This window comes from Notolepis coatsorum, assembly GCF_963971535.1.
Source record: "Notolepis coatsorum genome assembly, chromosome: 19".
NCBI classification, from domain to species: domain Eukaryota; kingdom Metazoa; phylum Chordata; class Actinopteri; order Aulopiformes; family Paralepididae; genus Notolepis; species Notolepis coatsorum.
In genome coordinates this window covers 72,876,173-72,890,358 of record NC_140183.1, presented here as the reverse complement: position 1 = coordinate 72,890,358, position 14,186 = coordinate 72,876,173, and the positions used below count along the sequence as shown (strand labels likewise).

Below are 14,186 nucleotides of genomic sequence, written 5' to 3'. Positions count from 1 at the left end.
CTCCTAGTGGTCAACAGTGTCAGACTGTGGTTGTACTGGGCAGCTGCTAGTGGCCAACAGTGTCAGACTGTGGTTGAACTGGGCAGCTAGTGGTCAACAGTGTCAGACTGTGGTTGTACTGGGCAGCTCCTAGTGGCCAACAATGTCAGACTGTGGTTGTACTGAGCAGCTCCTAGTGGTCAACAGTGTCAGACTGTAGTTGTACTGGGCAGCTCCTAGTGGCCAACAGTGTCAGACGGTGGTTGTACTGGGCAGCTCCTAGTGGTCAACAGTGTCAGACTGTGGTTGTACTGGGCAGCTCCTAGTGGTCAACAGTGTCAGACTGTGGTTGAACTGGGCAGCTCCTAGTGGTCAACAGTGTCAGACTGTGGTTGTACTGGGCAGCTCCTAGTGGTCAACAGTGTCAGACTGTGGTTGTACTGGGCAGCTCCTAGTGGTCAACAGTGTCAGACTGTGGTTGTACCGGTCAGCTCCTAGTGGCCAACAGTGTCAGACTGTGGTTGTACTGGGCAGCTCCTAGTGGTCAACAGTGTCAGACTGTGGTTGAACTGGGCAGCTCCTAGTGGCCAACAGTGTCAGACTGTGGTTGAACTGGGCAGCTCCTAGTGGTCAACAGTGTCAGACTGTGGTTGAACTGGGCAGCTCCTAGTGGTCAACAGTGTCAGACTGTGGTTGTACCGGTCAGCTCCTAGTGGCCAACAGTGTCAGACTGTGGTTGTACTGGGCAGCTCCTAGTGGTCAACAGTGTCAGACTGTGGTTGAACTGGGCAGCTCCTAGTGGCCAACAGTGTCAGACTGTGGTTGAACTGGGCAGCTCCTAGTGGTCAACAGTGTCAGACTGTGGTTGAACTGGGCAGCTCCTAGTGGTCAACGGTGTCAGACTGTGGTTGTACTGGGCAGCTCCTAGTGGCCAACAGTGTCAGACTGTGGTTGTACTGGGCAGCTCTAGTGGTCAACAGTGTCAGACTGTGGTTGTACTGGGCAGCTCCCAGGTGTGAATGGAACTGTGTGAATGAGAAGCAGGACATTGCTGAAAGCACCTCAGGGCTCACATGAAGTGGAAATCTCAAAAAGATTACCCTGGATCAATAATAGATTAAAAAAGAAAAAACACCTTTTATTAAGGTGCGCACTGAAAGAGTTCTTCAACATAATACTAGATCCAAGGGAACTCTGTAAAGGTTAGTTGTGTTATTGTGTTGATGGTAAATACAGTAGTGTTGTGGCTACAGGTGGGACATATCCACCCGCAGGAGGAAGACGGAAGGAGGTGTCAAGTTAAAATCATATTAGCGCAAATTCATGGGACCAGTGTGGTCGGTTACTGTGGGAGGTTAATATTGTTAATATAAATCAAAGGAGATAAATCAAGTAGCATGGCAGCTGTGGGTGTTTTTGAACCAATAAAATGAACTGAATAGTAGCAAACTATTATTATTATTATTATTATTATTATTATTATTATTATTATTATTATTATTATTATTATTATTATTATTATTATTATTATTATTATTATTATAAAACACTTTATAATACAGCCAGCATTGTACAGTGTAATTAGCCGGAACTTACAGTGTAATTACACAGAACTTATGGTGTAACTTCGTATGAATCCGTACATCTAAAATATTTACCGGCTCCTACTGGTACTTAAATGTAGGTACAGCAGAAGAAAACAAGACAACGAGGAACAATTGGGGATTTAGAGTGTAACGTCCTGACATTTACCCTGTATGTGAACTCGGCTGAACCCACATTTAAGTGCCAGTAGGAACCGGTAAATATTTTATATGTACGGATTCATATGAGGAGGTTACACAATACGTTCTGGGCAATTACACTGTACAATGTGGGCTGTATCATAAACTGTTACCGCAAACTGATTGCTTGTTTCTTGTACTAGCTAGCTGATATCTATTACAGACGTTGAGATTTTACATTTTGATGTTGAGATTATGTGTCCGATTCAATCCAGCTGTGATTTTGGTCCTATGCTAGAATTTGAAGAAAAGGACGGGCTAGTGTCGCCATACAACCATTTGGAAATGGCTTCCCTGCACCGGCAGACAAGTAGCACCGCAAGAAGTAGCAACGTCTGTGAGAACGTCGGTGAGAACGTCGTCGGGGGCTGTGACCCATTTAGAGGAAAACTTCAGCACAAATGCAAAGAACTGTGGAATACATAGCAACCGTCGTCATCTCCTCGCAGAATTAGCTTCCATCTCGACCCACCCTGGACCTATGCCAACTTTGACGATGTCGGCTCCTGCTAGGATCAACTCTTCTACCATCTCCCCTGTCACCACATTGCCAGCCTGTCACACACGCACGCACGCACGCACGCACGCACGCACGCACGCACGCACGCACGCACGCACGCACGCACGCACGCACGCACACACGCACACACACACACACACACACACACACACACACACACACACAACACACACACACACACACACACACACACACACACACACACACACACCACACAGAGGATGGAGGAGAATGCATACAGTCCGCATTCCAACTACGATGGAACAAGTCTCTGTCTTCTTGACAACTGTTCGTTCATCTGATCGACTTCACACTCGTCTTGTGCATTGTGAGAGAAAGTGCAGAGTGTCGAGTGTGAAGTTGATTGAATGAGTGGTTTTTGAGAACGCTGCAAGCAGCAATTGCCGGGGGTCAAGCAATCAGTCTGTGCCAAACAAGCATGTGGTCCGATTGGGCGGATTTTGAACGGGTACTGCACTAGTATACTTTAAACTGCACTAGTGTACTTTAAACTGCACTAGTATACTTTAAACTGCACTAGTATACTTTATTAATTTAACACAGTTCACAGTTCAGACTGACTAGTTAAACTGCACTCGTATACTTTAATAATGTAACACAGTTCAGACTGACTAGCTCAGTGAGGATGGAAACCCACAAAGATGTAGTCCAACTGAAACCCATATGGATTTGAACCTACAGGTCCCCTGCATGGGAAACCAGACATCTACCAGTCAGCCAAGGGGGAACCCTTCTGAGGGAGATGATAGGCTTACTAGGCTTCAGGGGGAACCCCTCTTCACTGAGGGAGAATATAGGCTTACTAGGCTTCAGGGGGAACCCCTCTTCACTGAGGGAGAAGATAGGCTTACTAGGCTTCAGGGGGAACCCCTCTTCACTGAGGGAGAAGATAGGCTTACTAGGCTTCAGGGGGAACCCCTCTTCACTGAGGGAGAAGATAGGCTTACTAGGCTTCCCTGGGATGTGACACGGGCATGATCCTATTTATTGATCACTATTCATTTCTTGCACGAGTCACACTAGTACAGTAGGTCTCACCATGATGGTGTGCCGGGGAAACTTGTCTCGGACAGTTTGGACGAAGTCCACAAAGCTCTCAGAGTAGCCGTTGGCCACGTCCATGCAGATGTATTGCAGGGCGGGGACGGACTCCAGGTCTGCTTGACCACTGCCTGAGCTGACGGCTACATACTGTAGACTAGAGGAAGACCGGATGTCACACAGGAACGAAGGTGTAATGAGGTTTGAGACCGGGGACAGCTCTCATCAACACTCATTCTGACACTGACTTAGTGTGTCATTTGAAAAACTATAATATAGCCATTTGTTGCATGTCCCCCAACTCTGTACATACAGTACATCTGATTAGCTCTATACTCAGTAGTAATAATTTAGATATTTTATACCCAGTTTAATCACCTGTACATTGTATATTACTATTGCACTTTACTGTTACATTTGCACTCTGGCCAAACCTCTTTTCCTCGTTGTACTGTACATGTGCTGTATAATGACAAACAATACATTTGAATCTAATCTAATCTAAATGTGGGGTGAAAGGGGCTCAGGAGGTAGAGCAGTTGTCTGGTAATCGGGGGGTTCCCGGTTCGATTCCCGCTCCTCCACATTTAACCCCTAATTGCTCCCGATGAGCAGCTTGGCACCTTGCATGGTTGCCTCTGCCGTGAATGTGTGAGTGAATGGGTCAAATGTGAGGAGCAAATTATAAAGCGCTTTGGATAAAAGCGCTATATAAATGCACCCTTTACCATTTAATCAAATCTAATGTGTTGAAAAAACAATACATGTACTTGCAATATCGGTTCTATGCAAATTATATCTCACTACCTCCTATTCACTGTCATTTAAGAGTACTGCTCTGTTGTAATTCAAAACCGTAATTCAAAACTTTGTAAAGAATCTCAAAGTTAAGAGATTTGTCGTGTAAGTAAGAGTAAGAGTAAGAGTAAGAGTAAGTTAGAGCGACGGACTGCTCTGTTGTAAGTTAGAGCGACGGACTGCTCTGTTGTATGTTAGAGCGACGGACTGCTCTGTTGTATGTTAGAGCGATGCTCTGTTGTATGTTAGAACTTTGTAAAGAAACTCAAAGTGTTAAGAGCGATGCACTGCTCTGTTGTATGTTAGAGCGATGCTCTGTTGTATGTTAGAACTTTGTAAAGAAACTCAAAGTACTAAGAGCGATACACTGCTCTGTTGTTATATTTTTTTTATTGAACAATCTTATCACTCTTTTTTTACTGTCCATTCTATTTTATTATTTTAGCCTATTTTAAACTGCACTTTTTAATCTAATCTATTCTATTTTATTATTTGTATTACTGAAGAACTGTGATTTGCCTTACCTTGCTTGCTTATGCCTGTATTTTTTTTTACTGTTGTGAAGCATTTTGAACTGCAACCTCTGTATGAAAAGTGCTATACAAATAAAGTTATTATTATTATTATTTATATTACCAATACCTGTAAGCATTCTCAGCAAAGGCCTTCCACTCCTCCACAGAGCAGTGCTTGTGAACGGCGAGGTGAACAGGGTGTGCTGGAGGAGAACGAGAGGAACAGCAGTCAGTCCCCAGCAGGCTGGTGGGAGGGTCAGGGTCAGGGTCACCACAGTCCATCAGGCCTGAGAACCATGCAGTGGACATTGAAATTGAAACATTGGAAATGTACCACCCCATTTTCTCTTCTCTCTCTCTCTCTCTCTCTCTCTCTCTCTCTCTCTCTCTCTCTCTCTCTCTCTCTCTCTCTCTCTCTCTCTATCACAGACACAACACACATAGCCTTCAACATACACACACACACATAGCGTTCTATCTACGCCGTTCTCTTATAATCTGCACATCGTATCAATAACTCATATATATTATGTACGTCAATGCTCCACTTATTTTGTCTACCATCATTGTGTATAAATTAGGGCTGTAAAAATTAATGCTTTAATTTTGGAGATTAATTAAAATTATTTAAAGCATTCAAATAAATTAATCTAGATTAATCTATGGAGTGAAAAGTCGTCAACGTTCTGAACTTTCAGCAGTATATTTGCTTGTTCTTTTTTTGCATCGACTCAATCACCTTTTTGAAAAATCGTCTGACATTTACATTTACATTTAGTCATTTAGCTGACGCTTTTATCCAAAGCGACTTACAAGTTCTGTACGACAAGTCATCAGGAAGGGCACAACTCTATCAGCTGAGTAACAATGTTCATCAAAGTGTTGCGTGTTACAGTGTAGGTTAGTTTATTAGGACAAGTGCATGACAGTAAGGTTAGTTAGGGTTATTTTCTTATTTTTTTTCATTATTTCAGATAATGGTTGAATAAGTGCATCTTTAGTCAACGGCGAAAAATTGGACGGGATTCGGCTGTCCTAACTGGGGTGGGTAGTTCATTCCACCATTGTGGGGCAAGGACTGAGAATAGGCAGCTTCCCTTTGATGACCCTCCCGGAGCTTGGATAGGAGTAGGTCTGAGGCGGCCAGAAGATGCAGAGCGTAGGGGTCTTGAGGGTGTGTAGTTAGAGACCATTGACCAGAGGTAGGCGGGAGCGGTTCCCTTTGCCGCACGGTATGCTAGGTCGAGGGCCTTGAAGCGAAGATGGCATGACTTGAAGATGGAACACATTTTTGTTGTTAATATGATTTATATTACTGGTAGTTCATACAAGACAGTATCTCCTCTAAGCCAATCTGCACTTTAACATAGGCCTGGGTTGTTTTTATTTCTGTTAGCGCCGCGGATATAAGAAAGAGGTCTAGCTGAGTCAATGTTGATGGTTTTGTTGAACATTTCTATTTCACAGGAGAGAAACTGTATTCAAAGAAAGCTATTAAAATAGTATTTGAATCTAAATATACTTTATTTGTGTTGATTTTACATTAATTCCATGATTTTACTCAAGTAAATATCTGTTACAAGCTTCGGTCTTAAGTATTTTTAATCTAGATTAATTACAGAAAATTGTGAGATGAATTAGTTAATTTTTTTTAATCTATTGACAGCACTAGTATAAATACTTTGTTATGGCTAGGGCTCAATTGCTGTAACCCAGGTCTCTCCATGTTGCAACATGTCATTCTGTCTGTAAACTCTATCCTTAATCAAAGACTGTGTTGTCCGCCTCCGTGAATAATTGATCACATGATTCCACCTCAGACATGTTGGAATTAAGAAGGAATTCAACTAAACTAAAGATGCCCTGAAGAAGGTCTGTTGAATGAAACGCTGGTATTATTTCCACATAAAAGTGAACAAGCAAGGATACTTGAGTATGTTTCTCTTTTGCAACCTGTTTCTTATCAATTGCCACATTCGTAGAAAGGCGGAAAAAGGCCTTGGTTTAGCGGGGCGGGGCTATTGCTGGGAAGATATGGTATATTCTCTCATAGACAATACTCACTCGTCATTATATTAATCCAATAATTCATTCTTCATTGGTGGTCTTGTTTAAGACGTTTATGCGCAAACTCTTTATAATGTTAGAGAGGTTGAGTTTTATACTCAATCAGAGAAAAAACTAAACAAAAAAAGCTAACCTTCGTACTGTCAAATCAAATTTATTTGTAAGGCCCGACAACACACGTTAACACTTTAACTGCCAAAAACGTGTTTAGGCATCTTTCCTAGCCATGCTCAAGTTGCCGAGGATGCCGCAACTCGTCTTTAATATCAATATTTCAAAAATCTGTGATCGAAATCATATTTTTCCTCCGCAGCCCTGAGACACAGTGCTGGTCTCCTCTCAACCCTCTAGCGGTTCAAGGGCGCCATCTGGTGGCCGATCGGCAGATCGCCCAACAGGAAGTCACCCTTTGAACCGGTAGTACTCATCCAAATGTGGTCCGGCCACTCTCTATAGCTCCTGCGACTCCATATTGAAACACTGGATAATAGATCGCTCGCCCTAACTCAATAAACAACGTTATTTGGACGTATATACTATTATACAACCTGGAAATGGATCGGATATTTCTACATCCCATAATAGGAATATTTCAGTTCCACGCTCATCGTCCAGCGGCGCGAGGAAGCCACGGTAAGATTCAGCGTTATTCTCTAACGTCTTCTTTACTAACTGCTATGATGAACATATGACCCACATTAGATGAATGGTATAACGTTGCCCACGGAATTATAAATGCCCCCTCGACCATCCGGTCAACATCAGATGACGTGTAGTAACTTCTAGAAGTACCTCCAGTTGAAATTTATTATCTGGCACAGATCGCTATCAAACTGTATTTCATCATCAATATAATGCATTTGGAGCTATAAATCACGTTCTGGAGAAAGCTGCAGAAAAAGATAAAAACATACTTATACTTTAGACCATATTTTTAGTATGAATATGTGAATGAAAAAGTTTAACGTTCATACACCCTGAACAATACATATAGGACATTGAATGGGCCCTAATAATGGCAATCTAGCAATAGAATTTAAAAAGTTATAGCCCTGCAAAGAAGGGGAACTTCTCCATAGACAAATAGAGCTGGCAAGGGATGGTATATCATGAATTTAACCTTCGGCAGTTAAAGTGTTAATGTCCCCATGGGCCGGACACGTCTTCTTTAAACAAGTCAAGAAGAAACATCACAATAAGTCAAGAACAAAACAAGAGCACCATAAAGTCAAATTTCTTTTTTTTAAATAAATGCAACACGGCAGACATACCCCACACGAAGGTAAGGAAAAACTCACTAAAACCTAGCAATAGGAAAAAATGCACCACAGGCAATGTAGTGGAGAGAAACCTTAGAAGGGCCATTCAAGGGGGGATCTCCCTTCTTAGATGTCGGTGATAGTAGTGTTGCAATAAAACAGGCGAACAGTTGGTAGGCATGCACTCTATGTGTAGTGAAACACAGATAAGTGCATGCGATACCAACTGAACATTTTGAAAGATTAAAGATAGAGCTGATAGCGATAGCAACTGAACATTTTGAAAGATTAAGATTAAAGATAGAGCTGATAGCGATAGCAACTGAACATTTTTGAAACATTACTATCATGCACTTTTGCCACTAAATAATCTTCCTTGCCTATATTACTAGTGCCTACTATACTAATATGTCTCTACTACTATATGCACTCAACACTGCAGCACCCAAGTTTCAACACTGTTTGATGTTGAACATCGTTACTCAGCTGAAAGAGTTGTACCCTTCCTGCTCAGGCACGTGCACACATAGAGGCCAAGGGGTGCCTGAGCACCTGCCTTTTTGAGCCTCATCAAAAAAGTGCCTTTTTTTTTTTTTTTTTTTTTTACGCATATAGACTGCCCTTCCAACTGAAAAATGTCAGGATAGAATCTAAATATTAGGTAAAGAGAGAGAGATGCCCCATATTCCATTGCAGTTTGCACGGCCTCCTCACCGTGCCTCTCCGCGGACCTATATATTTTATGCATAGCGTGGGTGGTGATGATGATGATGATAGAAACCGCTGTTGAATGCTGGTATTACACTCATTGAGGGACACGAAGAAGTCAAGTCCGATGGGATTTGGGAATCTCAAATACAAATCGGGATTGGAATAAAAAATGCATTTATATTAAACAATACAGAATATACAGCACTTCTTGGGGTCTGTAGGGTAAGCACTTATTCCCTCCCCCCTGAACATTTATGGAGATGTATGGGCCTTTTAAGTCAGTGATAAAAGTGTCTTTCAAGGATAAGTGAGCTCCTGCACCGATTATTATAGTTCAATATTCAATATTTGATCACCAAAACCCCCCAAAAAGCATAAAAAGGGGGCCCCCGCCCGAAAAGGGCCCTTAAAATAGTGCCCTTTTCAGCCTTTGAGCACCTGCCCCTCTAAAGTCCTGTGCACGTCCCTGTTCCTGCTGACTTGTCGTACAGAACTTTGGATAAAAGCGTCAGCTAAATGACAAAATGTAAATGTAATGTATTTCTTGCATGGTTAAACCTGTATCGCTTGCTCTGTGTGTGTGTGTGTGTGTGTGTGTGTGTGTGTGTGTGAGTGTGAGTGTGTGTGTGAACTTTTAAAGGCATCGAGGAACTAAGAATGAATGAATCACACATTGTGAACAGTCTGTTGACGTACTTTGCTGAGTGCCTGCGCCATCTGGAAGGTGCCATGTTGGCAGCCATGATGGGGATTCCATGGTAAGTCTGTCTGGAGTTTCTGAAGGTGAACTTCCGCTCCAAGCCCACCTGTTGACATTTGACGGGAGGACATTTTATATGGACTGAATATATATTTATACGTCAGTGACGTATATCATGCCAGGTACCTTATGTATACTGCATCTGTGTATACTGCACCTGTGTATACCGTATACTTTACTTACTCATAGTACATATTTAGATTCCAAGTGTTACTTACCATATTTATTGTAATGTATAATATAACTGATAGAGCGTACAGAGACCCTCATCTGCACCTTTGATTACACTGCCTACTTGCTCATTATGTGTATATTCAGAGTTAATTATATTGTTTACACTGCCTATTTTTCTACTGTACTATAATTTCATTGCCTCTATTTATGTCTTCTACTATTACCATGACTATACCTCCCCTCCCTCCTCCCCCATGCTACTATGCTGCCAGAATTTCCCCACGGGGATCAATAAAGGAATGTCTTATCTTATTTGATCTTATCTTATCTTATATGTGCTGTTGGTGTCCGACATCTCAAATTCTCAATCCACCTTTTGTGACCATGCCCCTAACCCGAGCCATTGAGGAGTCGTTAATGTTTTTAGTTTTGTGAGAGTAGCACCAACATGAGGCCAGATGACTTGACAGGCCTCCCTGCTACAGATGCCATTAGGACTCTTTACCATAATATGGTAAAGAGTCCTTATTATCTAAGAGTCTAATTATTGCCACAGTGATCGCACGGTGATCGCACGGTGATCGCGCCGTGTTGGCGGTGTTGGTGGAATTAAGGTTTTATTAGGTTGCTGTTCTGTTATATGCCACCAGGAGGTGCAAAGTCAAGTTGGAATTTACAACCAAGATACGTCATCTGGGATTTGTTGTGCATATCCTGTGCACTGTGATATATAAAGCTGATTTGATTAATTTAGGACAGGTATTGTTGGACTTCCACCTCCCTGCTATGGTGGAAATCGGATCAGGAGATACACCAATTTGAATGTTGAACGTTTGATCTGATAGTGGCACTACAGGAATGGGGTCACCAAACTCACTAGGATTCTTCCTCTAGGGGTCATGAATGTGCACAGACAATTTGAAAAGCCCCTTTTTATTTCCTGTAAGCAACTGCATTAATAAACATTGCAACAGGAAATACAAAGGGGCCTATTTAGAATGTGTCTGTTGTGAAGTTAGAAAAGGTCTACATCTACAGGGTTCATCCTCTCTAGGGGTCATGAATGTGCACCGCATAATATATATATATTAGTGCTGTCAGGCGATTAAAAAAATTAATCTAATTAATTACAGGATTTGTAATTAATTAATCTAATTAATCGCATTTTAATCGCATAACCATTTTATGCCTGATATTCTATATTCTATAATCATATTTCAAATTGCATGTGTCCGGATGGCAGAATTCAGTACAGTATCTACAAAACTTTCTGTTTAATCATCTTCCATCTATTAATTTGCTTAGATTTTTCAGGTCTGGTCAATTTGAGCATAGTGTTATTCACAGTCAAAGATAAAAAATGTTTTTATTGATATTCTCATTTGGTTCATTACAATTTACTCAAGCCTAGTAACAGACACAGTATTTCGGACACTGGGAATACATTCCCTGAGATCCATAGTTGTCCCTAGAATCAGATACCAAGAACATGCAAATGGACCATATAAAAAAAAGTCTGTAATGTGTATTCTACGTTCTTATGGAATGAATGAGATAAAAAAAAAAATTTATTAAAAAAAAAAAAAAAAAATGTAATTAATTTTGAGTTAATTTTCATAACGCGATAATTTGCTGTGTAATTAATTAATCTAATTAACGCGATAAACTGACAGCCCTAATATATATATATATAATATAATATTATATGAAAGGATTCAAATGAAAGCTATTGGCAGTTATCGCATGAACACGAAAACTCTGTGTTGGCAGCGGTCAGGGTAAATCCATAATACCCGACACTGTCATTCAGGGATATAATTAGAACAAAGTGGAACCTGAGTGGTGAGCAAGGTTACAATTCACCAGCTTGCATGGCACTATATCTATCATGCCTTAATCAACACCTAATCAACAGTGACACTTAAAGGTTGTGAGTTGCCTGTCCAGATGTTATAACCGGATTTCGTTATTTATATCTCAATGTTTTTAACCTATCAATGATTTATTGCCAACAATAAATAACCATATCCTGAGAAACATTCAAATGACTTAGACACACTAACCAACCATAGCATGTGATATGCGGCCAGTCTGGAAAGTGTAAACTCTGTTCCACTTGAAGTGCTATATTAAAAAGAGGTCTTGATCTGAATCTGCTAAATATGCCTCCTCACGGTCATGCTTGTGCTGTTAGCCTCAGAACCGAAAGAACAGATGCAAATGGGACTTCAGATGTAGGGCAGAATAGATTAGAACAGTTAAGAGCTCCTCCTTGTCCCCCAATAGTCTGTCCTACCAACACAGGCATTTCACTGTGCTATTAGTGAAGATTAATGCACGCCTTTCTTGTTAAAAGGTTCACGGATGATTAAAATGGGATGGAAATGTGTAAATAAGCCTCTTCCAAAGACTGCATTTACAATGTACTGTACATAATCCCAAATATCACATCCAACACTGCAACGGACTGTATAGTGCAGGCTGACCTTCACAGATAACACCAGAAGGCTTCATTTTGACTGCAGTTTAATCTCCTCTAAACTAAACATAAATATTTTCTAGCCCAATTTAATGGCACTAATCCACAAGTAGCAGGGCACTAACAGGGTGCCACAGTACCACTTATAAACGCTTCACCGTCAACAGTATAACGATCCACTTACACTACAGAGGAACAGATGAATCAACATAAGACAGTCATTATACAGTAGTTATCACCTCTCTTACCTCTGATAGATCTTCGGGCTGCAGCTCCTCTTGGGTTTGAACAAGACATCTCTAAAGTCCAACTTGATGTCCACATCTACCCTAGGCATGGTCAGACCGACCTGACTGACTGATTAAATAATTGACTAACTGATTGATTGACTGACAGACAGACTGACTGACTATCTGAGTAAATAATTGACTGACCGATTAACGGATTAAGTGACTGACTGACTCACTGTTGGCTGCTCCATGTATGTACCAGACCAATAATAACCAAACCTGAGTATGCACTGAGTCTTTATGCTAAAGCATAGAGTGACACTCTCTCTCAAGCATCAATATCCATGGCTTTTTTTTGGCTTGACCTCGATTTTATTCTCTCTCTCTCTCTCTCTCTCTCTCTCTCTCTCTCTCTCTCTCTCTCTCTCTCTCTCTCTCTCTCTCTCTCTCTCTCTCTCTCTCTCTCTCTCTCTCTCTCTCTCTCTCTCTCTCTCTCTCTCTCTCTCTCATACATACATACAGTCAATCAAATCAATGCAGAGGCAACTGCAGTGGTGGCAGTAGGCAATAGTTGGTGTCACAAACCACCTGACCACCAGTCATCATGTCCCAGGGACCAATCAGCGCCCAGTGTTGGAGCACAGCTGACAGACCCAGGAAGTGCTGGTACACAGAGACGAGTGAAGATGTAAACATTCCTCTGTGTCAGCAGCAGCTGTGGCAGCAGAGACTAGTCACGTTCACGTTGAATGACACCGAACGCCGAGGTCCACTGTGTTAGCCATGTTTTCACATCATCACACTGTTCTCACCTTAACCTTGCTGAGTCAACATGAAGTCGTATATCTGTTTCATACTGTTGTACACCCTCCTCTCTCTTTTCAATGTAATGCTAGCAGTAATATCAGATATGATGTAATCATCCCCTGTACTATAGCCAAGAGTGAGTGTATGCAAAGGAACTAGCAGGATGTTGTTATTATAGTGCATTTGGTTGGTCCTCGTCAACCTTCAAAGTCGTAGATATATCATGTGACCAATACAAGGTGATCAGGGGAGCTAGTTAGATCAGGAAGTCAGGAACAATCAGATCCAAGGCAACAGATTCAAGCAGATTATTCTCGATGCAGGTCGTTTGATCAACTTTCAGGAATTCCAGTATGTCAGTATCATATTTGACTTACAGTACAATGCCTCATGATAACTCCACCATGTGTATAATAGAATATGTTTGCCCCACAAAAGGTGAAACGTCACTAATACATCCCAGCTGTATTAGTGCAAGATTAGTATCTATCCCCCCCTCTCACAGTGAGCTTTGGTGTTCCACAAGGAAGCATACTAGGACCGCTACTATTCCTAATTTATGCAAATGACATGTCGTCAGCTTGTGACTGCAACTTGTTCCTGTTTGCGGACGACTCAGCCCTGCTGGTCTCTGACAAGAACAAGTTACAGGTTGAAAAAGCCCTCAGCTCGGAACTAGGCAAAATCTGCATATGGCTCGCCGACAACAAACTATCATTACACATGGGCAAAACAGAGTCCATTCTCTTCGGTTCAAATAACAAACTCAGCAAGACCGACGGCTTCTCGGTTACAGTGGGTGACAATATTATCACAAGGAAAGATGAAATTACCTACCTGGGTTCCATCCTAGAGGCTAATCTTTCCTGTGACAAAATGGCATCCAATGTAATAAAAAAAGTCAACCAACGAACGCGATTCTTGTACCGGATCTCCTCTCTGGTAAACAAGAATACCCTGAAGACTCTAGCAGGAGCACTCATTCAAGGGTACTACGACTATGCTTGCACCTCATGGTACCAAAGCACCTCAAAGGCACTA

General features: G+C 41.6%; 1 pseudogene across 1 annotated transcript in view; it reads right to left on the bottom strand.

The window, feature by feature from the left end:
* Positions 1-12,445, bottom strand: part of LOC311246546 (GMP reductase 1-like) — a 22,771-nt pseudogene extending 10,326 nt beyond the window's left edge. The window contains exons 1-6 of the transcript in view: positions 12,357-12,445; positions 11,804-11,855; positions 9,392-9,501; positions 4,786-4,861; positions 3,343-3,502; positions 2,236-2,318 (exon numbers count right to left, since the gene is read on the bottom strand). The product of the transcript in view is annotated as a GMP reductase 1-like (transcript). The remainder of the gene's footprint in view (positions 1-2,235; positions 2,319-3,342; positions 3,503-4,785; positions 4,862-9,391; positions 9,502-11,803; positions 11,856-12,356) is intronic.
* Between the last annotated feature and the right edge of the window lie 1,741 nt (positions 12,446-14,186).